This window comes from Dama dama, chromosome 6, assembly GCF_033118175.1.
Source record: "Dama dama isolate Ldn47 chromosome 6, ASM3311817v1, whole genome shotgun sequence".
NCBI classification, from domain to species: Eukaryota; Metazoa; Chordata; class Mammalia; order Artiodactyla; family Cervidae; genus Dama; species Dama dama.
This window is the reverse complement of record NC_083686.1, coordinates 46,027,164-46,051,590: the sequence shown is the minus strand read 5'-3', so window position 1 is coordinate 46,051,590 and position 24,427 is coordinate 46,027,164. Positions and strand designations below refer to the sequence as shown.

General features: G+C 43.9%; 1 protein-coding gene and 1 long non-coding RNA gene across 4 annotated transcripts in view; one reads left to right on the top strand and one right to left on the bottom strand.

Annotated features, from left to right (window-relative positions):
• The window catches only part of LNX1 (ligand of numb-protein X 1), a 128,938-nt gene extending 117,193 nt beyond the window's left edge, over window positions 1-11,745 (bottom strand). The window contains exon 1 of one of the 2 annotated variants that reach the window (XM_061145953.1): window positions 11,521-11,745. The gene's annotated coding sequence lies outside the window, so the exon portion shown is untranslated. The other variant, XM_061145954.1, reaches the window with a different exon arrangement.
• The window catches only part of LOC133058886 (uncharacterized), a 66,984-nt gene that overhangs the window by 21,623 nt on the left and 20,934 nt on the right, over window positions 1-24,427 (top strand). The window contains exon 2 of one of the 2 annotated variants that reach the window (XR_009693417.1): window positions 18,993-19,032. The exons of the other annotated variant lie outside the window; for it this stretch is intronic. This is a non-coding gene — a long non-coding RNA (uncharacterized LOC133058886). The remainder of the gene's footprint in view (window positions 1-18,992; window positions 19,033-24,427) is intronic. 2 annotated transcript variants of the gene reach the window in all.

Sequence of the window (24,427 nt, the reverse complement as noted above, 5' to 3'; positions counted from 1 at the left end):
ATTAGGAGGTTGGGATTAACACATATGCACCACTATATATAAGACAGATAACCAACAAGGATCTACTGTATAGCACAAGGAACTATACTAAATATTTTTAATAACCTATACGGTAAAAGAACCTGAGGAAAATATACATACATATATATATATATATATATATATATAAAACTGAATCACTGTGTTATATACCTGAAACTAACATGATATTGTGATTCAACTACACTTCAACTTTTAAAATTAAAAAAAAAAAAAAGAATTAGCCTTAAAAAAAAAAAAAAAGAAACTGAGCTTAAGGTTTTCCTGCTGTTGATGATGCTTTAAAGTTTGGATGAAGCTCCGCAGGGCAGAATGGCTGCAGAACTGGTTTCGAACTGGTCACTGCGGCCATGTCTCAGTACAGAGACAGTACAGATCACAGACACAGTCAGGAACATAGTCTGGAAATGTGAAGAGAGATATACACCCTCTGAGCAAAAGGGTGGGACAATGCCGATAAATTCCTATAACACCATGGCCTTGCCTCCCTTTCTACAATGATTATTAGTCCAACCACTGCCCTGGCTCTGGCTTCAACACCTAAATTAGATTACTGGGGGAAAGAAATTGCCAAAGTCAGGGCAAACTCTATCTTTCTCTATTCAGTTCAGTTCAGTCGCTCAGCCATGTCCAACTCTTTGCGACCGCATGGACTGTAGCATGCCAGGCCTCCCTGTCCATCACCAGCTCCTGGAGTTTACTCAAACTTACGTTCATTGAGTCAGTGATGTTATCTAACCACCTCATCCTCTGTTGTCTGCTTCTCCTCCTGCCTTCAATCTTTCCCAGCATCAGGGTCTTTTCAAATGAGTCAGTTCTTCCCATCAAGTGACCGAAGTATTGGAGCATCAGTCCTTCCAATGAATAATATTCAGAACTGATCTCCTTTAGGATGGACTGGTTGGATCTCCTTGCAGTCCAAGGGACTCTCAAGAGTCTTCTCCAACACCGCAGTTCAAAAGCATCAATTCTTCAGCGCTCAGCTTTCTTTCTAGTCCAACTCTCACATCCATACATGACTACTGGAAAAACCATAGCTTTGGCTAGATGGACCTTTGTTTGCAAAGTAATGTCTCTGCTTTTTAGTATGCTGTCTAGGTTGGTCATAGCTTTTCTTCCAAGGAGCAGTGCCTTTTAATTTCATGGCTGCAGTCACCATCTGCAGTGATTCTTGGGAGCCCCCCAAAATAAAGTCCGTCACTGTTTCCATTGTTTCTCCATCTATTTGCCATGAAGTGATGGGACCAGATGCTATGATCTTAGTTTTCTGAATGTTGAGTTTTAAGCCACCTTTTTCACTCTCCTCTTTCACTTTCATCAAGAGGCTCTTTAGTTCTTCACTTTCTGCCATAGGGTTGTGTCATCTGAATATCTGAGGTTATTGCTATTTCTCCTGGCAATCTTGATTCCAGCTTGTGTTTCATCCAGCCCAGCGTTTCTCATGATGTACTCTGCATATAAGTTAAATAAGCAGGGTGACAATATACAGCCTTGACATTCTCCTTTCCCGATTTGGAACCAGTCTGTTGTTCCATGTCCAGTTCTAACTATTGCTTCCTGACCTGCATACAGGTTTATCAAGAGGCGCTGGTGTTTCCATCTCTTTAAGAATTTTCCACAGTTTGTTGTGATCCACACAGTCAAAGTCTTTGGAATAGTCAGTCAAGAAGAAGTAGATGATTTTTCTGGAACTCTCTTGCTTTTTCAATGATCCAACAGATGTTGGCAATTTGATCTCTGGTTCCTTTACCTTTTCTAAAACCAGCTTGAACATCTGGAAGTTCACGGTTCACATATTATTGAAGCCTGGCATGGAGAATTTTGAGCATTACTTTACTAGCATGTGAGATGAGTGCAATTTTGTGGTGGTTTGAGCATTCTTTGGCATTGCCTTTCTTTGGGATTGGAATGAAAACTGAGCTTTTCCAGTCCTGTGGCCACTGCTGAGTTTTCCAAATTTGCCAGCATATTGAGTGTAGCCCTTTCACAGCATCATCGTTTAGGATTTGAAATAGCTCAACTGGAATTCTATCACCTCCACTAGCTTTGTTTGTAGTGATGCTTCCTAATGCCCACTTGACTTCACATTCCAGGATGTCTGGCTCTAGGTGAGTGATTATAGCATCTTGATTATCTGGGTCATGAAGATCTTTTTTGGCTAGTTCTTCTGCGTATACTTGCCACCTCTTCTTAATATCTTCTAGGTATTAAGAGGGTTAGGTTAGGTCCATACTATTTCTGTCCTTGATTGTGCCCATCTTTGCATGAAATGTTCCCTTGGTATCTCTAAGTTTCTTGAAGAGATCTCTAGTCTTTCCCATTCTATTGTTTTCCTCTATTTCTTTGCACTGATCACTGAGGAAGGCTTTCTTATCTCTCCTTGCTATTCTTTGGAACTCTGCATTCAAATGGGTATATCTTTCCTTTCCTCCTTTGCTTTTTGCTTCTCTTCATTTCACAGCTATTTGTAAGGCTCCTAAGACAACCATTTTGCCTTTTTCCATTTCTTTTTCTTAGAGATGGTCTTGACTCCTGCCTCCTGTACAATGTCACGAACCTCCGTCCATAGTTCTTCAGGCACTCTATCAGATCTAATCTCTTGAATCCATTTGTCACTTCCACTGTATAATCATAAGGGATTTGATTTAGGTCATACCTGAATGGTCTAGTGGTTATCTCTACTCTCTTCAGTTTAAGTCTGAATTTGGCAATAAGGAGTTCATGATCTGAGCCACCATCAGCTCCTGGTCTTGTTTTTGCTGACTGTATAGAGTTTCTCCATCTTTGGCTGCAAGGAATATAATCAGTCTGATTTCGGTATTGACCATCTGGTGATGTCCATGTGTAGAGTCTTCTCTTGTGTTGTTGGAAGAGGGTGTTTGCTATGACCAGTGTGCTCTCTTGGCAAAACTCCATTGGCCTTTGCCCTGCTTCATTCTTTCTCTATTAAACAATGTAAATTTATAGTTACATGTTAAATTATGGATAAATTGTGTGAGACTTGCAGGTATCAAAGTGCCATCATTTTTTTTTTTATAAATACCAACTTTGAATTAAGATATATAAGAGGCTAGACAAATGCTCTGGGGGCTATACCTTAACTTACATTTGTGGTGGGGAGAAATTAGGGGCTTTGCTGGGCTTCCCTGCTGGCTCAGAAACATGACTGCAGCAACTTAGCACACTGGTGACCCAGATGGTAAAAAGTGTGCCTGTAATGCAGGAGATCTGGGTTCAATCCCTGGCTCAGAAAGATGCCATGGAGAAGGGCATGGCAACCCACCCCAGTATTCTTGCTTGGATAATTCCATGGACAGAGAAGCCTAGCAGGCTACAGTACATGGGATTGCAAAGAGAAAGACACGACTAAGTGACTTACACTTCCGTTTCCAGGTACTTTAGTGATCTGAATAAAAATAGTCATGCACCAGATAAAAACTCTCTTCAAACCAAGAGCCTGGGTTGGAAGTGGAGGTGGGGAGACGGGGGGTACCATATGCATTGCAAGGGAAAGAGAGGGGACAGAGGGAGGGCAGGTGTGTATGGGCTACACAGGTCAGGGTTAGTTCTGCTCCTACTTAATATCTAAATCACCAGTCTCTAAGAGAGAGTAATTCATTAACGCAGTCTATAAATGACACCTGTCTGTATAGTGTTGCCAACACTATAAAAGACAGAAAAAAATTACAAATGATCTTTAAAGAGGTTGAAATATAGTCAGGAAATTAAAGGAAAATTGAACTAAAAGAACATGTGATATATCTGGAGTCAATAACTGAGAAGATGTTCAGAAAGTGGGAAAAACAAGGGGAATGTTAAATGAGAAGAAATTCAAGTTTTAGAAGTCAGTGATGGACTTTCACCAGCTCCTCTTGGAGAGGAGCTTTGTCTATCTTGTCAGAAAATTTTACTGCCTTTCCCCTGGGGTGTTAAGGCACATCTTTCAAACTTGGGTTTGTTTGTAAGAACCCTGGCCCGTAAAAGACATCCTTCCACTTCCTGGTCTACCAACATACTGAGATGGAACTGACCCCTGCCAACAGCAAAATCTAGGCTGAATATTCTGCATTGACCAGCGGCTCATGGCCCTTGCAGTCAGTTGCCACAGGGTCCTGGGCAGGGCTGATGTCAGATGAGAAGTATGGTGAGGAAGCAGACTGGCCTTCTTACACTCACGGCTGAAAACCATATTTGTGCTGCACTGTGCTTAGTCGCTCAGTCGTGTCTGACCCTTTGTGACCCCATGGACCACAGCTCGCCAGGCTCCTCTGTCCCTGGGGATTCTCTAGGCAAGAACACTGGAGTGGGTTGCCATGCCGTCCTCCAGGGGATCTTCCCAACCTAGGGATTGAACCCAGGCCTCCTGCATTGCAGGTGGATTCTTAACCGTCTGAGCCACCATGGAAGCCCAAGAATACTGGAGTGGGTAGCCTAAACATACTTAGGAAATGCTTTTTTTTTTTTTTTTTATCATATAACCAAGATTTAAGGAAGAAAGGACAAGGTAGAGGAAGATATTTAAGTGCTCAACATTTCTCTACTGTTTCAATTCTACAGTATTTACCTCTTACATTCCTGACACTTGTCTGCATTTCTGTGGCAGTTCCCATAGGCAATTCAATTTCATCCTCAACGAGTTTGTCTAATTAAGAAAATGGAGCTTTCATATAAAAATAAGCAAACAAACCAACTTAAAACAGTGTAAGAAAACACACAATAAGCATGGTCCTCCAAAATAGGAGCCAGGGACAAGTGTGGAGGAATAGAGTGAGGAAGCAGTGTGGTGTGGCTCAGAACAGTCAAGGAAAGTTCTTGGAACAGATTGTCCTCAGGGAGGGTCACGAAAGATAAATGAAATTTGGGCAGGTTGGAAGAAATCCAGGCAGAAGGAAGAAACTGAGCAAATTCTTCAAGGAAAAGGAATCCACTCTCTGGTGTCTGGTGTTCCCACATGACTGAGATTTTAAACTTATTAAGAAGTCACAGGGATTTGAGTTGGGTGATGATCTTAGATTCTCACCAAGAGCAAGAATCCTCTTTATGACATGCTGGGGGATGACCTACTGGCTTCTGTTCGAAACATCTCCAATGATGGACTCAGGGTTGAGTGGAGGAATCACTTCCTTAGCCAGAATACCACCTATCTGTTAAAGCAACCTAGGATGACCGTCACTGATTTGTTTTTGTAGATTCATCATACTAGTGACTGAAAAGGTTCAGCAGGTCTTTAGCATATAAAACACTTAACAATTGTATTTTGAACTTTGAACACAGGAATAAATAATGGTAGTGGTGAAGGTTGCCAGTTCTGTTTCTCCCTGCCTGTACTTTGCCCAATATTTCAATCTCCAAGTAGATAAGGAATTTCATCATAAGAAGTGGGAGGGGCCTATGTGTAGGAATGTCCCTCCCAAAGATATGCCCACATCCTAACTCCTAGTACCTGAGTGTGACCTTATTAGAAAAACAGTCTTGTCTTTGATGATAAAAGTAAGTTAAAGATCTTGAAATGAGATCATCCTGGATTTTCTGATTTACCCCAAATCCAATGACAAGTGTCTTTTTAGAGACAGAGGAAGAGAAGACTTGGGGAGACGGTGTTGTGGAGACAGAGGAGGCACGGGGAGATGGTGATGTGGAGACAGAAAAAGGCACGGGGGAGATGGTGATGTGGAGACAGAGAAGACACGGGGAGACGGTGATGTGGAGACAGAGAAGGCACGGGGGAGATGGTGATGTGGAGACAGGGAAGGCACGGGGAGACGGTGATGTGGAAACCGAGGTTGGAATGAAGCAGCCACAAGCCTGGGGCACCAGGAGGCACGGAAGCTGAAAGAGGCAAAGAAGGATCCTTTTCTGGAGCTTCCAGTGGAAGCAGGGCTCTGCCAATGTCTTGATTTCACACTCTAGCTTCCAGAATTGTGAGGAAATAAACTCATGTTGTTTTGAGATGCCAAGTGTGTGGTAATTCATTACTGCAGTAAAAGGAAATGAACACAGGGCTCTGTATACCCAGAAGGGGGTACACATTCCCCATGATCTTTTCCAATGCTTCTCTACAGGATTCAGGGACAATATTGTGAGCAGTTCTGCTCTAGTATAAAAACCTAATTTTATTTTAATCCATAGCTAAGCAAGAACACAGATGTCTCCAGAGATGGCTGTTAAACCAAATTTCTAGGGCTCCAAGGGAGAAAAAAGAACTACAGGTAGAATAGCTGAATTTGTGCGTGTGTTGTGGAAGGCATAAGACAAGCATAATGATAATAGTTAATGAGGAATCTGAAAACACCAGATGACTCATGTGTTAACGTGAGTATGCTTGAGCCCAAACATGTAGTGTACTATTCAAAAAAGGCCACGTGACTGTGAGAGCAGTCATAAGCAAGTTATGTAAATCATCTCAACAGATAGCAATGACATATTTAGACCTCACCATCATATGTGTGTTATTGCCACGCTCCATGCCAAGAAGCTATTAAAGAAAATTCTTGTAGAGTTTCCACTCTGCTATTGGTGAAGTCTTTTCTGTCCCTGTGACAAATGCATCAAACATAGGAAGCAACTAAGAGTCACTGGAAAATAATGGTGGAAGTGAAGTCCACACATTCTAAGTCACATATTAATGATATATATTTAAAAAATCTCTGGTTAATTGGGGCATAACTTAGCCACTGACAGAAGCGTATCGTCAGTCCACCATGTCAAAGTGTGGCTCCCTAAATGCGAGAGAGGGTGGGGGAGGGCACGAGATATTCTTCTGGAAAGACAGACCCAGCAGGACAGGGTGAAGAGAACAGGAGTAGAAAACCACAAATCTCAAATTTGGGGGTCATCTTGTCTCTCCTCTACTTGAATTCCAGGAATCCCTTCTCTCCCCTCCTTTTTAGATTATATTTTATAATGTAAAATAAAACATAATTATTATTAGTTAATGAGCAGTTCACTAAGTGCAAGATACCATGTTGGATACTTTTCATGTATTTTCTCAGTTAATTTTTAGAATGACCCTATGAGATCAGTGATTAAATCCTTATTGTACAGATGAGCGTTATGTACTGCTAAAGAGATGCAAATCTTCTTTGTCCTTCGTTCATCCAGTAAACATGTGAAGTTGCTCAGTCATGTCCGACTCTTTGGGACTCCATGGACTGTAGCCTACCAGGTTCTTCCATCCATGGGATTTTACAGGCAAGAATACTGGAGTGGGTTGCCATTGTACTAGGTACTAAATATATAAATATTTACAAATATATAAAACAATCACCTTCAGACAGGAACTCACTGCCCTACAAGACAGTCTACTGGATTTTTAGACAACTCTAATTCTTAGAAAGTTCTGCCTTATGTTGATCTGAAATATATCTGTGGGTAAGCAACAGGTCACTGTGTTGTCCTCATCTTAGAACCAAAGGAGAGGAAAAGATAAATGGAAGATGTTTATAGAGGAGAGTCAACGTTTTCTGTTTCTTATTTCAGCTCAGTGCAGTTTTTGTGCTTTGCAATTTGCATGTCTTTTGTGTAAACCTTTATTCTTTGGAGATAATAGATGGTTAAATCCTATTAACCCAGAAAGACTGATGTAGTCTTCCTACCAAACGATTTTAAAAAGCCCATGTTATTTAGAGGCCCTGTCAGAGAACAATAAATTTGCCACCCACATAAAAGTGAATCTATGCGTTGCCAGCACACAAATATCAGGACGAGTTATGTACACCAGAGAGTCCACAAATGCTGAGGCAAGGGGGAGGATACATTTTAGAGTATCTCTCATAAGTCCCCTCTCGGCAGCATCGCACAGAATGGCCTTTTAAGTAGTCAGAATCCTAGCAGAACTTATCTTCTCTACTTTAAGTGAGGAATTCAAATCTAAAAAGGAGATGCTGGAAGCCAGGAAGCCAGGAAACCCTACTGTTTATTTGCATCGTAGAATCCTACTACCCACAGTTCTGCAAAGGACCAGGCATTTCAGCTGACAGCACCTCTAGCTTGTAACTCCAAGACAAACAAGATATCAGTAATCTTTGTTACCAGATTCTCCTTCTAAGCCTTTGGGGGCCTTTTGGGAAATCTGTTTTGCTCAGAGAGTCTTTGGTTCTCAATTTACTACTGTTTTAATCATTATTATACCCAAACTGTAGCATGACCCAGGAAGTCTAGCTATATCCAATATAATAATTGTTTCCTCTAATACTACAGAATTTAACACTTAATGAGTGCTTTCTATATAGCAGGCGCTTTATATGAAACCATTTCAGTTATTCCTCACAATAGCACTGGGTTTGGTAAGTATTCTGTTTTCCAGATGATGAAACTGAGACAAAGAGATATTCAATTACTGATTTAGTTTGATAATTGACCTGATGGAACTGGCCCAGATCTGACTGATTCTAGCCACTATGCCTTCCTTTCAAGAAAATAATAGTTGACAGTGTGCCAAGGACTGTTCTAAGCACTTTAAACATTTCAATTCATTTCAGCCTCACAATTTTCTTAATAGCTGAGGTAAAGTGAGGTTAAATAACCCATCCCAGGTTACAAGGCTAGTAGGAGGTGGAGATGGGTTTTGAACTCAGGGAGACTGGTGGCAGAAAACAGGCCACTGTTCTAATGCAGTAGCACCATTCCACCTAGAATTCAATAAATAAGACTAATATTTCCTAATGAGGCATGTGGCCACTCCCCTGCAGCCAACCTGACCTACTCACATAGGTGCACCGCCCATCCAGCTTCTGTTATGGGGCCTGGGGATGTGAAACATAACACATTGACGTCCCTTTTGGGGGAAAAGGTAAATATGGAAACTGATGGATGGGGAGGTTGAGGTGCATCTCCAGGTTCCCCTGAGCAAGCTAGTAATCAGTTCAAGGTTGTGAACCCCTGATCTCAACCCACTAGGCGGTTACCTTGCTCTTGATGATGAAAAGGAACGTTATCTTTTCAGGATAAGATGAGACCTGGAGAAGCTCCCAGGGCACTGGGAACACGCCTGCCCTCACGCAATGGCTCAAGGTCATCAAAGGGCACATGACGGTCTACTAACGGGGTGATCGTATCCGTAAGACCTCCCCGTTGCCCTTCCTCAGTCCAGGGCGGGCTCCTCCTCCCAGGGACTTAGCCCTGCTGCTCACCAGGCTGCAGTCGAGGGTGTTTACCTGCAAGACCGGAGGAGACCAAGCACAGTCTGCCCTGGAGATAACACAGTTGAGGGCAGAGAGGGCTGTCTGCCAAGTCAGACTGCACAAATGCCGACAGAATGTTTCCCCCGAAAGCCTGCGGAGGACCACATTTTGTGGGGCTATTGTACAGGAATGAGAGTCTCGAGGAGCAAAAAGGCAGGAGTAACAACATGGCTAGCAGCTCCTAAAGCTGGCCTGGGAGAACGGCAGAAACCAGTCTGCCTGGCCCGTTTAAAGACACAGTTTAAGCATTTTCCTCCCTCCTGCCTGCTTCCTTTCTCTGCACTGTGAACATCGGTGTGAATTACTTACAACGAATAACCATAACAAGAACTATCAGGGTTCCTGACAATTGCAACCACATTAGACCTTTTATCTCAGAAAGGTCAGACTATTTACTCTAGCAATCCAGATAAATACCCTCAGGAAGGCTGGATCTAGCCTTTGCTTGGCACCCGCTTGACACCAGGCAGTGACCACTAGCTGCTCTGTATATGTTACCTCATGTACTTCTCAGGACCATCTTATGTTGTTGGGATTATTAGTTCTCACTTTACTGATGAAGAAACGGGGGCTGAGAGAAGTAATATGAGGAAGATGTAAATGGAAGAGGCTGTACAGTTTTCAATCAAGCCATTTTACACCTAACCAAGGGATGGAGTTACTACAGGAAGGGAACCACTGTGGATCTTTTCATCCCTGTGAGCAAAACTCATGTACACACTAGCCAAGATACCAGTTGCACTCTAAATCACCTGACTCTGAATTCCAGTCTCTGTAATTTTTTTTTTCTTTCTTATATCTGGGGGCGTAGTATCCATAGCTTTGTTCCTTTAATAGTCAGGAGCCCTGACAGATAGTGATAAAACGATTTGTTTAATCATACATTACCTACTATGCAGAGACCTAATGAACCACGGCCCATAGAGGGAAGGAAATATCGTGAAGAGGTTTGTGACTTTAAGGACACAATTTTATCCAGAAGATTTAGGATCTAAGAGATCTTTTTCTCTCTTGTGCTGACAAAACTCTGAATCAAGTGAGGCTATTGGTGAAGGACAAGCAGCCACCACCCAAACAGAAGGCTCAGGGGAGAAGGCAGACTCAAAGGTCAGCTGAGGGGCAACTGACCCCGAGGAGTGAGAGAGACTGGCAACACGCACGAGGCAGAGTCTCGGGGGAGAAGCAAGCGTCTGAGACTAAAGTGTTCTCAATTCGTGTCAATTTATACTCTAGGAGAACTGACATGTACTTTGAATTTCTGGGTGGATGAATATGAATATTTATAGGAATAGGAATATTCCTAACAGATGATTCCCTGGCTAACTGAAATCTCAGAAAAATAGCCCATGAAGGAATCCAGGATGAAATGCCTCCCTCACAGGTTGACTTTTCTCCCCGTTTTCCACCTCATCCCAGTAGGGAGCCAGGTTTGAAAATGGTTTCTTTTCCTCTAACAACAGTATTGGGTGGAGAGTGTGTGTGGCTACTGGACCATCCAGAACAGAAGTGGTAACAGTCTGTGTGGTCAGGATTAAGAAAACAAAATGGATCCTAGAGGTAAAATAACTCAAGAAAGAAAGGTCCTGGCAGAACAGTCTCCTTGGTATATTTGCAAAGAAAAGGTAGAGAGGAAAAAAAAAAAAATGGAAGAGTTCCAAAAAATTACGTATCAGACCTGAATTTATATTCTTGTAAACACTGAGGAAATGATCTTTACTTTAGCCAAAGGTCAGCAGGCAGCCAACTCAGGGTCTGAATGTAAACAATTCTAATCCAAGTCTGTGAAGCAGTTTTAAAAAGAATAAAGGACAAAGAAAACAGTAGACTTCTCTAGAGAAGAAAGAGGGAAGAAGACTGGAGTGCAGGCTTCTGAGTAAGGGCAATAGAATTTACCTGCCGGAGGAACAGATTTTCAGAGGGGGCCGGTGGGGAATAATTAAGGTCATCTCACAGGTTTAGACGGAAATTGCCTCTGGTGAACGCCGAAAGCAAGGGAAAATAAGTCAACTCTGATTTCAGCCCCCTCCCAACACAGACTATACAGGTCTGCATCTTGAAGTTTCAAAAAAAAGTACCCACTCCACCTCAGAGGGTAAAAATAATAATAATCAGTTCAACTTCCCAGACAAGCAGAGGCTGGATTAATGATTAAGAGAAACCAAAAGGATTAAATATCTGACCTGGGAGAATTTTCCTCTGCATCCAAAATGTCAAAGGCATCTCTTTCCTTTCAAAAAGAACTCCTCCCTCTGGGACAAACACCCAGGGCTAAACCATTCAGCTTCTATTTTTCACTCACATTGTTCCTTCAGATCCGTCAGGGGTCCACGGTCTAAACGTCCAGGGAGGAACAAGCAGGGTTTCAGCTCACCCTTCCAAGTGCTGCCCGGGGCTCTCAAAGAGGCAGCACCCCAGCGGTTCTCACGCCTGTGGCTGAGTCCAGCAACTCCCTGGGCTGCCCCAGCAGTAACCGGCCTCCACCGCCGTCCTACAGGTGCCTAGAGGAAGGAGGAGGGCATTGGTCGGTGGAGACCAGGAAATGTGTGACATCACAGGAGCCTCGACAGATAAAACATTGCTGGGACCTTAGTTATTGAAACAGTCAGTAGGCCCCGCCCACCTGTCATTCACCTGAATACCTGCGAGCAGGTAGGTGGCGTCTCTGGGTGGACAAATGAATCAGTTAAAGCAATTTGCCCACTGGAATTTACTTTCTTTCCTGAGCATGGCACGTGTCCAGCCCCAAGGACAGATCTGAATTTCTATGCCTGGTTGCTTCCTGGGCCCCTCCTCCCACCCCCTTCCAATAGCTGCCTTTAAAAGAGTTAAAAAAGAAAGTTTATTTACTTTTATCATTTTAACAACTTTCAAAAAATTGAAGTATAGTTGATTTGCAATGTTATTTTAGTCTCTATATTTTATTCCATTTGAAGTTCTTAAAAAATCACAGCCATATTTCCCTGTGCTGTACAATATATCTTTTTTCCTTATTTATTTTATATATACTGTTTTTTACCTCTTAGTCCCCTACCCTGGTGGCTCAGACGGTAAAGAATCCGCCTGCAATGCAGGAGACCTGGGTTCCATCCCTAGGTTGGGAAGGTCCCCTGGAGAAGGGAATGGCTACCTACTCCAGTATTCTGGCCTGGAGAATTCCATGGACAGAGGAGCCTGGCGGACTACAGTCCATGGGGTTGCAAGGAGTCGGACATGAGTGGTTGGACACGACTGAGTGACTTTCACTTTTCCCCTACCCCATCTTGCCCCTCCGCTTTTCCCTCTCCCACTGGTCATCTCCCACTGATTTGTTCTCTCTGAATCTGTTCGTTTATCTTTTAGATTCCACCTAGGATATTTAAATACAAAAACAGACAGTCACTTAATGAGCATGAAAAGGAACTGTGTGAAGATTGAATGCTTGGAAAATATCTGAGATTTATTCCTGAATGCTTTTCTGAATGTCATCCATTTGGATCCCAAGTGCTTCTCTGTTCAGATTTAATAAGTGAGAGGTGATGATTCAAATTCATTTAAAAAAATCCAAATATGATGCTTCTCAGCAGTTTCAGAGTCAAGTTTTCAAACAACCCCCCACCCCCTGCCCCAGCAGTTTATCCCATATTTGGGAGTTTGTGAAACTTCAGTCACTTCCTAGATCGCCGGTCTGGCAGCTAGAAGTCACACGGAAGTTATAGTTCATTGCAGACCTGCAATTAGGAGCAATTTACATGATTCAGATTGGAATGATAGTACAGTAATAAAGTGGCGTTGTCAGCTGGTTAGAGCCAGGACGGAGGAGTCAGGGTTATTTCTGTCCCAAGCGTGGTGTGTGACCCTGGGCAAGTCATTGTGTTGCCTCAGCTTTTCCAGCAGCAAAAGACAGGAACCCTACAACTCAGCCGGCGCTGTAGCAGCACCTGTGAGGTATTGCGGCTGCCTCTTAAACCCTCTGGCATCTTTCGAAGGATTGTTAACAGCGTCTATCATTGCATTTTAACGTCGTGTATTTCTATGGCCCCAGTCCAGCATCTCTCAGCAATTTATTCACTCTCTGGAATGTATTACCTGGGGAACACGTGGGTTCTCCCTCCGAGGTGGACGGCCTACTTGCCCAGAGAGATATACTCTATTTTTTTCCTGGAAGGAGAAAAAAAATGTTGAAATTCTGACTTTTCCTCTTATTCTGTCCCCCTCTTCCCTCTCTCTGTTTTAAGTTAACTTTTATTGGAGCAGAGTTGCTCTACAATGTTGTTAGTTTCTACTGTACCCCCTCTTCTCTTGACACTATTAATCCTTTGATTCCACACAGTCTAACACTGTACTTCTTCAGAGGTGTTTGGATTGGGCTAGAGGGTTGGTGTTTTGACTGAGGGGGAGGGGTGGAGGAAGAAGAATCAATAGGAGGGGGGCGGGGAGGAAGGTGTTGACTGCAGTCTCTAGTTCTCCCCATTGACTGGGCGCCTCCAGTCATCCGATAACTTGTGAAACAACCAGGGAGTGAAGGAGGGAAAATTCTAGTCACAGGCCCGCGGGGCAGGCTCTGCATCGTTCTCTTGCAGTAGAGCTGGGTCCTCTCCCAAGCTGTCCCTGGCTGCTCTAGACCACCGTCCCCACCTGGGAACTGCCTGCACTTCATAGAGAGCTGGAAGCTTAAAAAAAAATTCCCCATTCACGTTTTCATCCATAGAAACTATGGTAGATGTGGCTACTCCTTTATTATTAACAATGACTACATAAGAATAAGGCAGCAAAGCCTTTTATATACCTGCCGGTGTCTCAGGAATAAGTACCGGTCCACCGGTTTGATACTCAACTAAGAAACACCTGCAAAACAGGCTTCTACGCTGGCTTGAGTGTCTCCCAAGACAGGACGAGGGGCAGGGCCGGCCGCCAGCCTCATGAATCATCCAGGCCTGCCTACAGCTGCCTTCCTTGTGTGTCAATCGCCTTGGAAGGAGGCAGGTCCCACCTAGGCAGGGGGAAGCCACGAGGCTCCCCTGGAGGCTCAGAGGGTCAAGTATCTGCCTGCAGTGCTGGAGACCCGGGTTCAATCCCTGAGCTGGGCAGATCCCCTGGAAAAGGAAATGGCAATCCCATGGACAGAGGAGCCTGGTGGGCCACAGTCCATAGGGTCTCAAAGAATAGGTCACAACTGAGCAGCTAGCACTTTCACAGAAGATGTAGTAAAAGGAGGAGCAAGATTTCTGGGGAAAAGCATTTTCAGGGAGTGACAACAAGTCCTGAGGCTAAGGGCTTCGCAGCACACAGCATTCTGCTCCTGCGGCTCGGTGAGTAAAACAGACAAGAAGTTGAACCAGCAGGAGATCACGATCCATAAAACAGCAAGTGGGGCAGTGTGCAGAAGACAAAGGAAAAGCAGGCCGTTTGACTTGGTGCTCTTGGATTTAGAATAATCTTTGAAGTTTCAAAAAAAAATCAGTGTGGGCTTTATTATTCCATTAGGGCTGCTGTGTTGTTATGGAAGTGTGTCTCAAATACTGGTGAAAAGATATACATAATCATCATAAAAAACCACCATTGACTAAGTGCTTAGCTGGTGCTACTCACTGTTGTGAGCACTTTTTACAACGACACTATGAGTTACGTGCTATTTGTATAGACAGTTGGAAAAGCAAGGCATAGAGATGTTGAGTACATGCCAAAGGCCAGCACAGCCAACAAGTGACAGGGCCAGAGCAGTTTCATCCGCTGGGGAAGAAATGTGGAAAGGTTTTGATTTCATGTTCCCTGGCAACTTCCTGGGCACTAATCAAAGTTCTTACCCATCCTCTATTTAGAAGGAAGTGCCTTGTAGAAGTTTCTGGGAAGGACTGTCTCTAATTACAGAAGAATTATTAATCTGGTTTATATATTGAGTATGTAGATGGATATGTTTATACATGTATTTGTCAGAAAACACACCAGGAAATCCATCACCCCTGAGTGCATCCTCAAAATCATATTTTGGGATCTGTCAAACCAACCCCAAGAAGGGAAAGCCAACTTGAGGGGCCCCTCCAGAGGGATCAGTTGTTACTCTCTATGACATTATTTATGGTTATCTCTCTCTAAAACTTTAACGGCCTATCCCTTAAAAGCTGCAAATGTTATCAGAAGGGCTATAAGAGCCTAGAACTATATACAGTTGGATATTACAAGATGATGTAAAATTAAGTTCCAATGCAACCACTACCAAGTTAGATAGTTTAGACCAGGTTTGGCAAGTACTAGACACATGCTGCTCCTATATCATTCTCATCGTTATTGCTAGAAGGCCTTCAGCTCAGAGGTAACCTAGGAATCTTCAAGACAGAGGTCCAAGCACAGCGACAATTTCTATCCTTGACTTGAGAGTAAGCAGGAGGGATAATCAGGAAAGGATAAGATTGGTGTTGGCTGGTGTCATTAGGCAAGATTTCATGGAGAATGGAACATGAATTATACCTTGAAGGATATGGGGAGATAGTTGAGAGGGGCAGAAAAATCCAGGCAGGGGCCTTCTCTGGTGGTTCAGTGTAAGGAATCTGCCTGCCAATGTGGGAGAAATGAGTTTGATCCCTGATCCAGGAGGATCCCACATGCCTTGGAGCAACTAAGATCATGTCTGCAGTAAGAGAAGTGGCCACAATGAGAAGCCCACGTACCACAGCTAAAGTGCCCCCCTTCTCTCTGAAACTGGAGATAAGCGTGTGCAGCAATGAAGACAAAGAAAACAAAGCCAGCACAGACAGCAGGTGGAGACAGGGGTGATCACAGCCTGTGAGTGCTGGGGAGGAAGGTGTGAGTGGAAACAAGGGGAAAGACAATGGAGTGTTCATCCTGCTGGGGTGAAGAGGAGCCATCCTCTGCTCGGCTTGCATGGGAAAGGTGGACCAGATGATAAAGAACCTCAAAGGCTGACTCTTCAGGTCTTCACAGGACTTCTGGCTACTTCTCTCATGATGATTAAACAGCGAGAGGCAGAAAGAAAAAAAGCAATGGAGGAAGGAAGGAACGGAAGGGAAGAAGGAAGAGAGAAAGAAGGGAAAAGAAAGGAGGGAAAGAATGAAGGAAGGGAGGAGGGAGGAAGAGAGAAGAAGAAAGAGAAAAAAAATTCAGCATCTCGGGCATGCGTCATTTATTCAGAGCAGCAGTATTTTCAGAGTTGAGTTAAACTTCCATGATATGCCATTTCAGCTATCTTTCTCGTTAGAAGCAAGCCTCCTTTGCAGTCAACATATCCTGTAAACTTTGTTCTCTGGAGAGACAGATGGAACGCATTAGAAAGCTCTCTGAACTCAAGGTTGGGCCTGTCCTAGTTAGGCAGCCAGCTCACTTGGGCTTTTTGATTAGTCTGAATTCTTTTATGTATCTTGACAGGGAAATCTATGGGGGAAAGGAGGTCTGTTTTCAAAGCTCTTTCCTTCTAGATCATCACAATGAAGGTTGGCATTCTCAAGGATTCTTCCTGGCAGAAAACTATTGTAAGACATTCCTGGCAAAGAACTGTTGCTAAGACAGTACCTCAAGATTCATCAGAATTACTTTACCCCTGTTGGCTTCCTTTTTTTTCATAGCATGTTTGTAGGGTTGTCTAAGATGACTGAATGCCACAAGAAAAGTGAACAAATTCCATCTGATTTTAATAAAATGCTATATACTTTAGCTGAAAGTATATAGCATTATGAGATGGAATTGCTGTACAAGTTCCATCATGTTGGCCTCAGTTTCTTTTTTGAACTAGCCTAGCTCCAAATATTTCATTGGTTAATTACAATTACTTAGCATGATATGAGTAAACAGGACCCAGAAGGGCAATTATGGAAAATAATAGTAATAATCACAAATATCAGCTGATGGGATAAGTGCCATCTGGTTCTGTGTATGTGGAAGAGATTGCATTTCTCTCACAAGCTCACAGCCCATGTGTTGTCTGGTTTGCAGATGAGTTGCTAGGATACTGGATGGATTTACGGTTTGGGGGCCGACACTGCTCCGGGGTGTGGGCTTTGGAGGTAAGAGGGAGTACATTAGCCATTGGAGGTGGCACATATTTTGTGAAGATTTCCTCCATGGGCCTGCAGCCAGCATTCTTCTTTAGTGGGGGAAAAAAAAAAAAAGACTTCATTGTTGCTCCCTCTATAAATGTTACAAGGCCTATATTCCTCAACTGTAAATATCTGTGTTTATATGACTCCACTGTTGCATGAACCAGGTGGGTTATTTAATTTTTTTGCTGATGGTTGTTGATATTGTGAACGTTGTTGTATCTGTCTTTCTTGGTTCCATCATTTGTGTGTGAGCTGCTCAGTCGTGTTCAGCTCTTTGCGACCCCATGGACTGCAGCCCGCCAGGCTCCTCTGTCCATGGGATTCTCCAGGCAAGAGTACTGGAGTGGGCTGCCATGCCCTCCTCCAGGGGATCTTCCCGACCCAGGGATCGAACCCAGGTAGCCTACACTGCAGATAGATTCTTTATCTTCTGAGCCATGAGGGAAGCCCAATTGACCCAATACCATATGTTGAAAGTGTAAAATGTTGTCTCTCCTTTTGAACTTTGACCTCATTCTGAGGGAGTCCATGTCCTTGTGGATGACCCCTCTACATCCTTGACCCCACCAACTCTAAGGACATTTACCTCTATTCCCCTGGAGCTGCCCGTTTTCAGGGCTGCCGCTTGGACCTTCTTATCATCCAAAAATCTTTCATTAAAAAAAAATCTGAGAATGTTACTCTCCTATGTTCTTTTAACTGTTCAGATTTTCCACTCCCTTACTCAAATTTTGCTTTCCTCTCTGAATGGATTGTACTCCTGGTTCTTGACTTCTGGAGCTCACCCAAGAATATCGCTCTCTTCTGTTTTCACTTTGAGCTTGTCTGACCCAGATCCCACTTCCTTGCCTGCATCCTCAACTTCCCAAAGGCCTGGCGGAACCAGGGCTCCAGGCTTCTCTCTTCCTATGGGCATGAGGGTTGGAGCCACTGTATCCATATGTCTGCAATGCCAGCCTCTCGAGCTGGTCTCTTCAGCAGTCCTGGTCCACCATGTCTCGTCTCTGTGGTCAGCCCACCTGCAGTCCATTTGCCTGGCCTGGCACACCAGGCTTTTCATGACCCTGGGCCCTGCCTGCCTATCATACCTCAGCAACATCTCTGTATCCTTTCCACCCACAGAATACTGCCCATGCCCCAGCCCCCATGCCCTAGTAACACTGTGTTAGAGGGGTCTGCCCCCGCCCCCCTCCGCCCTAACGTTTCCACAAGAAAGTGGTTTCCAAAGAAAACTCCAGCCATACTTCGCCCTTCACTCACTCTGCCCCCTGCAAGTCCTTCAGTGGAATAATAGGAAAGAACGATGGGCCAGCTCAGCTGCACTCCTCCCTTGGCTGTCGTGGGGGTTCTCCTCTGCTGCTCCATATGCTGAGTCCTCCCAGGGCAGGCTTCTGTTTGAGAAGACATCATGCCCAGATCTGCCTGGGCTGGGTGCCTTCAAGCTCTTTTTACTTTGTTCCAGGTCTTGTTCTCCACCTTAGCTATTACCATTTGAAAGGTGGTATTTTGGCCTCAGTAATTACTCTTAAATTTTTCTCTAATTATTCCAAACTCAGGTGGGAAAGGGAAGCACTGTTTGTTGGGGTCCCTCTTAGATACCCAAGAAAACCTGAATGTGGTTCCCGTAACAACCAGGGTCTCTCACTGCTAGGCTCTGACTCATGCATCACCACCCTAACAGTTCTCATTCATCTAGCATCACCTGCATTGATGTCGTGCACTTTTAAATGCTCTCTTACAGGATCCTGGCAGAAACCCCAGGAGCTAACTCTACTTAACAGGTGAGGAGACTGAGTCTCTTAGAGGTAAAGTAACTTGTCCAAATGGCCCAGTGGGTTACAGGCAGACCTGACATTCGGGTATTTCTCCTCCCTCAGTTTGGGAAACTCCGACTCCATCTTCAGGGCTCGGCACAAGTGCCACCTCCTTTATAGAACCTCTCCTCACCTTCCCGAGCAGACATCCACTCCTGCGCTGTGCTCGCTGCATGCCCTACTCAGGCAGTGATCCTGATTGTAATTTTTAAAAGATAGTCTTCTCTCTAGACAGTCAGCTAGGGAACATGGCTTCTCATAGGCCTGCAGGACCTGGCCCAGTGTCTGGAAGGAACATAGCCCAGTGCCTTCAACAGACATTAGTCAAAAGAACTAAAGATGACTGCAAAACAAGTGGACGAATGAAGGAATTCTCATTGCTAGGTTACACCTGGAAGGATCCCTTCCTTTTCCTAGGAGTCTAAGCCTATGGACTTTAGAAAGGAGACTAACTTTATTACACTTAATTTTCACAGTAATGCCACAACCTAGACCTTCATGATTCATTCATTCAGATATTCAAAAAATGTATTAAACTGTTGATGTTCTAGTCACTGTCAAGGGTGAGAAGAATCTCAGTTTTCAGGAACTCCTCATCCATGAAGAAGCAGAGTTAAAGACAGAGGATTAAAACCCAAGGTGGAGATTGCCAGGTATTCATACAGTTACAGGAAAGAGGAAGGGTGGCTTGTTTTTTCTCATTTAAAAGATTTAAGTTGTTAAAAACTTCTGCCCAAGTTCGCCCAACTGGTAAATGACAGTGTTTACACTGGGGTGCAGGTCCATTTTAGTGCCCGTGATGTTCCCAGGCCCACATGGCGTTGCCCTGGCCCTTTGCCAAAAAGGGGGCACATGAGAACAGGGACCCATCATGCCTCTAGGTTCGCTTCAGAGAACCTGAGTCTTCTTGGTGGTGGTGGTTTAGTCACTTAGTCATGTCCTGCTCTTCTGACCCCATGGACTGTAGCCTGCCAGGCACCTCTGTCCAAGGGATTTTCCAGGCAAGAATACTGGAGTGGGTTGCCATTTCCTTCTCCAGGGGATCTTCTTATACCTTAATGATTTTCACAAATGTAGATGTGTCTTATCTTGAGTGGGTAGAAAGACTGTGCCTCAAATGTGGTCTTGGAGTTCTTGCCCACAGTCAGGACTGGCTGGTACCTTGGGAAGAACTTGAAAAAGACCTGTGCTCTCATTTGACAGTAACATCTGTAGCTATTTAGACAAATTGAAATTCCTTTCAAGTGGAATTGACAATGTTAGTAAACCTTTATTAAAGACCCCCACCTTGAATGCAAACTAGTACAGCCGCTATGGAAAATAGTGTGGAGATTTCTTAAAAAACTGGAAATAGAACTGCCATATGGCCCAGCAATCCCACTTCTGGGCATACACACTGAGGAAACCAGATCTGAAAGAGACACGTGCACCCCAATGTTCATTGCAGCACTGTTTATAATAGCCAGGACATGGAAGCAACCTAGATGCCCATCAGCAGATGAATGGATAAGGAAGCTGTGGTACATATACACCATGGAATATTACTCAACTGTTAAAAAGAATTCATTTGAATCAGTCCTAATAAGATGGATGAAACTGGAGCCCCTTATACAGAGTGAAGTAAGCCAGAAAGATAAAGAATATTACAGCATACTAACACATATATATGGAATTTAGAAAGATGGTAATGATAACCCTATATGCAAAACAGAGACACAGAAATACAGAACAGACTTTTGAACTCTGTGGGAGAATGTGAGGGTGGGATATTTCAAAAGAACAGCATGTATACTATCTATGGTGAAACAGATCACCAGCCCAGGTGGGATGCATGAGACAAGTGCTCGGGCCTGGTGCACTGGGAAGACCCAGAGCAATCGGGTGGAGAGGGAGGTGGGAGGGGGGGATCGGGATGGGGAATACATGTAAATCTATGGCTGATTCATATCAATGTATGACAAAACCCACTGAAATGTTGTGAAGTAATTAGCCTCCAACTAATAAAAAAAAAAAAAAAAAGAAAAGCAAAAAATAAATAAATAAAAATAAATGACACTAATTTAAAAAAAAAAAAAAAAAGACCCCCCACCTTAAACTTCATAGACTTTCAGTGTTGCATAATTTAAGTCCCACTTAATTCTACTTTCTGTATAGTCAATCCTTGGTGAATAAGACCAAATGATCATTTTCTTCACAAAACCTCCTTATAATTGCTGTCTTTTATGTTGTCTAATAGAGTGCTCTGTCCAGGCCTAAGAGCCCGACTTCTTCAAACTTCTTCCTGATAAAGTTAAAAATTCACAATAACTAGTGACCTACAGTGAGTCACAGATACACACCCAAAATGGCCCAATGAGAGATGGTGTGGAAAAGGCATAAACAAGAGGCAAAGCATGCTGCTGGTCCCTTTGGGTGTTATAAGCACAGAAGAAGCCAGCTGTCTAGATGGAGAAGTGTTTTCCTTCCCAATGAACTTTGCCTCCGTCCAAGAGAGGGCAGGTCCTCAAAAATGGCGTTCACTGCCAAGAATCCTGTCCTTCAGTTCTCCAAAGTCAACTATAAGAAAGAATATCTTGAAAACCACTCACCATTAATGCAGAGATAGCTGTTAATCTTCCAACAGAATCTCAGCAAGGGGCAATTCATTTGGTTTTTCTCAAATCACAAGCAGGTGAAGATTTTCCTTCTCAACTTGGACAATGAACCTGGATGATTGCCTCTCTTTTCAGCCCTTCTTAGAGCTGAATTTCCCTGGGCACCTGCCACTAAGCCACGATGAGGTGTCTGGAGTAGGTAAGGGCACTTCCTTGTGGCCATAAAGCCACAACAAGGTGGAGCCACAGACAGGCTCGGGTGATGTGGACAAAGGCATCTCCAAGGCCAGTCCAGGTACCTCTGGCCCTAGGAGCTGCTGCTCTTCCCAGGGCCAGCATAGAAGCTGCACTTCCAGTCGAAGTTTAGATGATCACAGATTAATGAATAGGGTCCCCTCTTACTCTCCCTCAGCAGTTATGAGAATGTGGCGTTGTTATCACTGTGAACTTGTCCTCGAGTCCTCCACCCCTGGGTGGCCCATCTAACCCTGCACTGGAAATATTGACCTCAACTGTGGCCAAGTGGCCAGAGCACCGGTGAGGCAGCAGGAGCTTATTCTCTCTGGGGTGTGAGAGTGTCTGAAAGATGCCTCTAGTTAATTTTCACATCCATTCGGCTTAGTTCCATGAACATTTATGGAGAGTTAAGAGCTAGAAGCAGTGTTAATAACCGGCCTGGGTAATAGAGGCCCTGGAACACTAAGTTCCCCATTTGCCCTGTTGTAATTTGAAGCTGTGTCAATATCAGTACTGGCCATCAGCCTAGGATGGCTAGACTGGTCCTTCCAGCTCAGCCTGTCCCCCTGAAGCAGCCTGGTGCATGTGGCAAGGGAGAGGCTGCCCTTCCAGTCCTTTCTCCCACTTTCTCTGAGTTGCCCCAGAGGCTGCCTGAAAGCATGTCTTTGGCAAGTCCTGCCACAGGTGTATTCCCAGCTCCGTGTTGGGTGACTCTCATTAGTGTCTCCCCAGCGTGGCCAGTCCTTCTCGGTGATGTGGCCGCACCTGGATCAACACTGATCATATTCTGTCTACCCATCCATAAACTCACAGCTGTGATTTTGGAGTGTGTGGGGCAGCAAGCCGGGTGGACCTCAGGATGCTTATTCTTCAATGTCATGCTGCTGTAGGGTTTTGGCAGAGGGGGCAGCGGTTATGTTGGGCATGTCCTCATCTCTGCCACAGAGAACACTGCCCACACTAACTCCTGTCAACTTGAAGTTGGAAGAAGATCTGTGACTCTCTTGGTCTATCCTCTACCCATCTTAAGGTAGCGTCTTCTCTGGAATAAATGAACCAGGAACCACATGCCAGAGTTCACCAACAGGTCTGTTCCAGGTACCGGTATTCTCAAAACCAAATGTTCTAAACTGATTGCTATTATTTCTCCCTGCCCTGCTCTACCAAATCACCCCGTTCTATAGCATCCGCATGCTACCTACTTTCTTCACTCCTGCTTAAATGGCTGACTTCTGTTACACTGTTATCCTCCCCTGGAAGCGATCGTATGAGATTTCATAAAAAAGCAAAAGTAGGTCCTCATTGGGAAGCTGTAGAATTCTGCTGGTGTGATGGGAATAAGAACAGAGTGAGAGACAGTAATCAAGGTCTGTTAATGAGCATGCCCAAAAATGGAAAGGAGGTTACCCTCCATAGTGATACCAGGATGGCTTCAAACATAACAAACTACTCTGTTGTCTGTAACTGTGACACCACCATTAGGACTCAGTCTGGGTCTTGTGAGAAACAGATGCCAGAATGAGGCTAAGCACGCAAGGACTTAATTAAGGAAGACACCTGTATGAGGAGTAATGGGACAGGAGCTGAGAAAGTTTGGGAAAGCACATGGAAGAGCTTAATCTTGTCTTTATTGAATAGACGGATAGATGAATGAATGAACAAAGTATTGGGTTGGCCAAAATGTTTTTCCCATAAAACTTTTCTGGCCAATTAAATATAGTTTGGAAAGGGAAGGAGAAAGGAAGCATCTGGGTACAAAACGATGTGAATTAGCAGAGTTGTTATTAAGTTGTAGGCAGGGTAGGTATTCAGCTGGTGTCCACCATGGGGCTGTAATGGGTCCTTACTCCTAACATCTCTAATGATTGGTCAGGTCTAACCAGATTGGTTGATGCCTCTGCTGTACTGATTATTAAATATTTTGAAAATCATCCCAATTATATGGATGATCACATTTGCCTAGAATATTTGGCAATGTTTTCACAAATGGAAAGTGATTTATTTCTGATGGCCATTCACTGCAACATGGGGCCACCACACATACTAACAATTCTCACAGGTGGTGGTGCTGAAGTCAGAGGAGCTGCTCAAATCCATTTGTTGTTCTATGAATTTGGGGGAGGGTAATTTATCACTTGAGGCTAAGTCCATTCCAAGTTTCTGATGAGCTGCTGATTTTTGCTCTACTGTCCCTAGGAAAGAATTTATATTACTTTTCCCTCACCCTCCCACTAAAAATATACTAGCAACCACTGCTGGTGGACTTCTTTGTTCTCTTATCACAAGCCCAGGACATCCTCCTTAAACTGGAGAGTGTTTGAAGAAAAAATAAATGGAGACCAAATGAAATGTGACCTGTTATTAAAGTTTTTATACGCACATACTGAAGTAATGGGAGTGTTTGGGGGCAAACTGATGAACTGTCTAGACTTAAGCAGAACTAGCAGAGCCCATGTGGATGTAGGAGCTGGAGAGAGGGAGACGTAAGACAAAGGAACCCAGGACCCTCAGAGATTGTACCAAGGACTCTG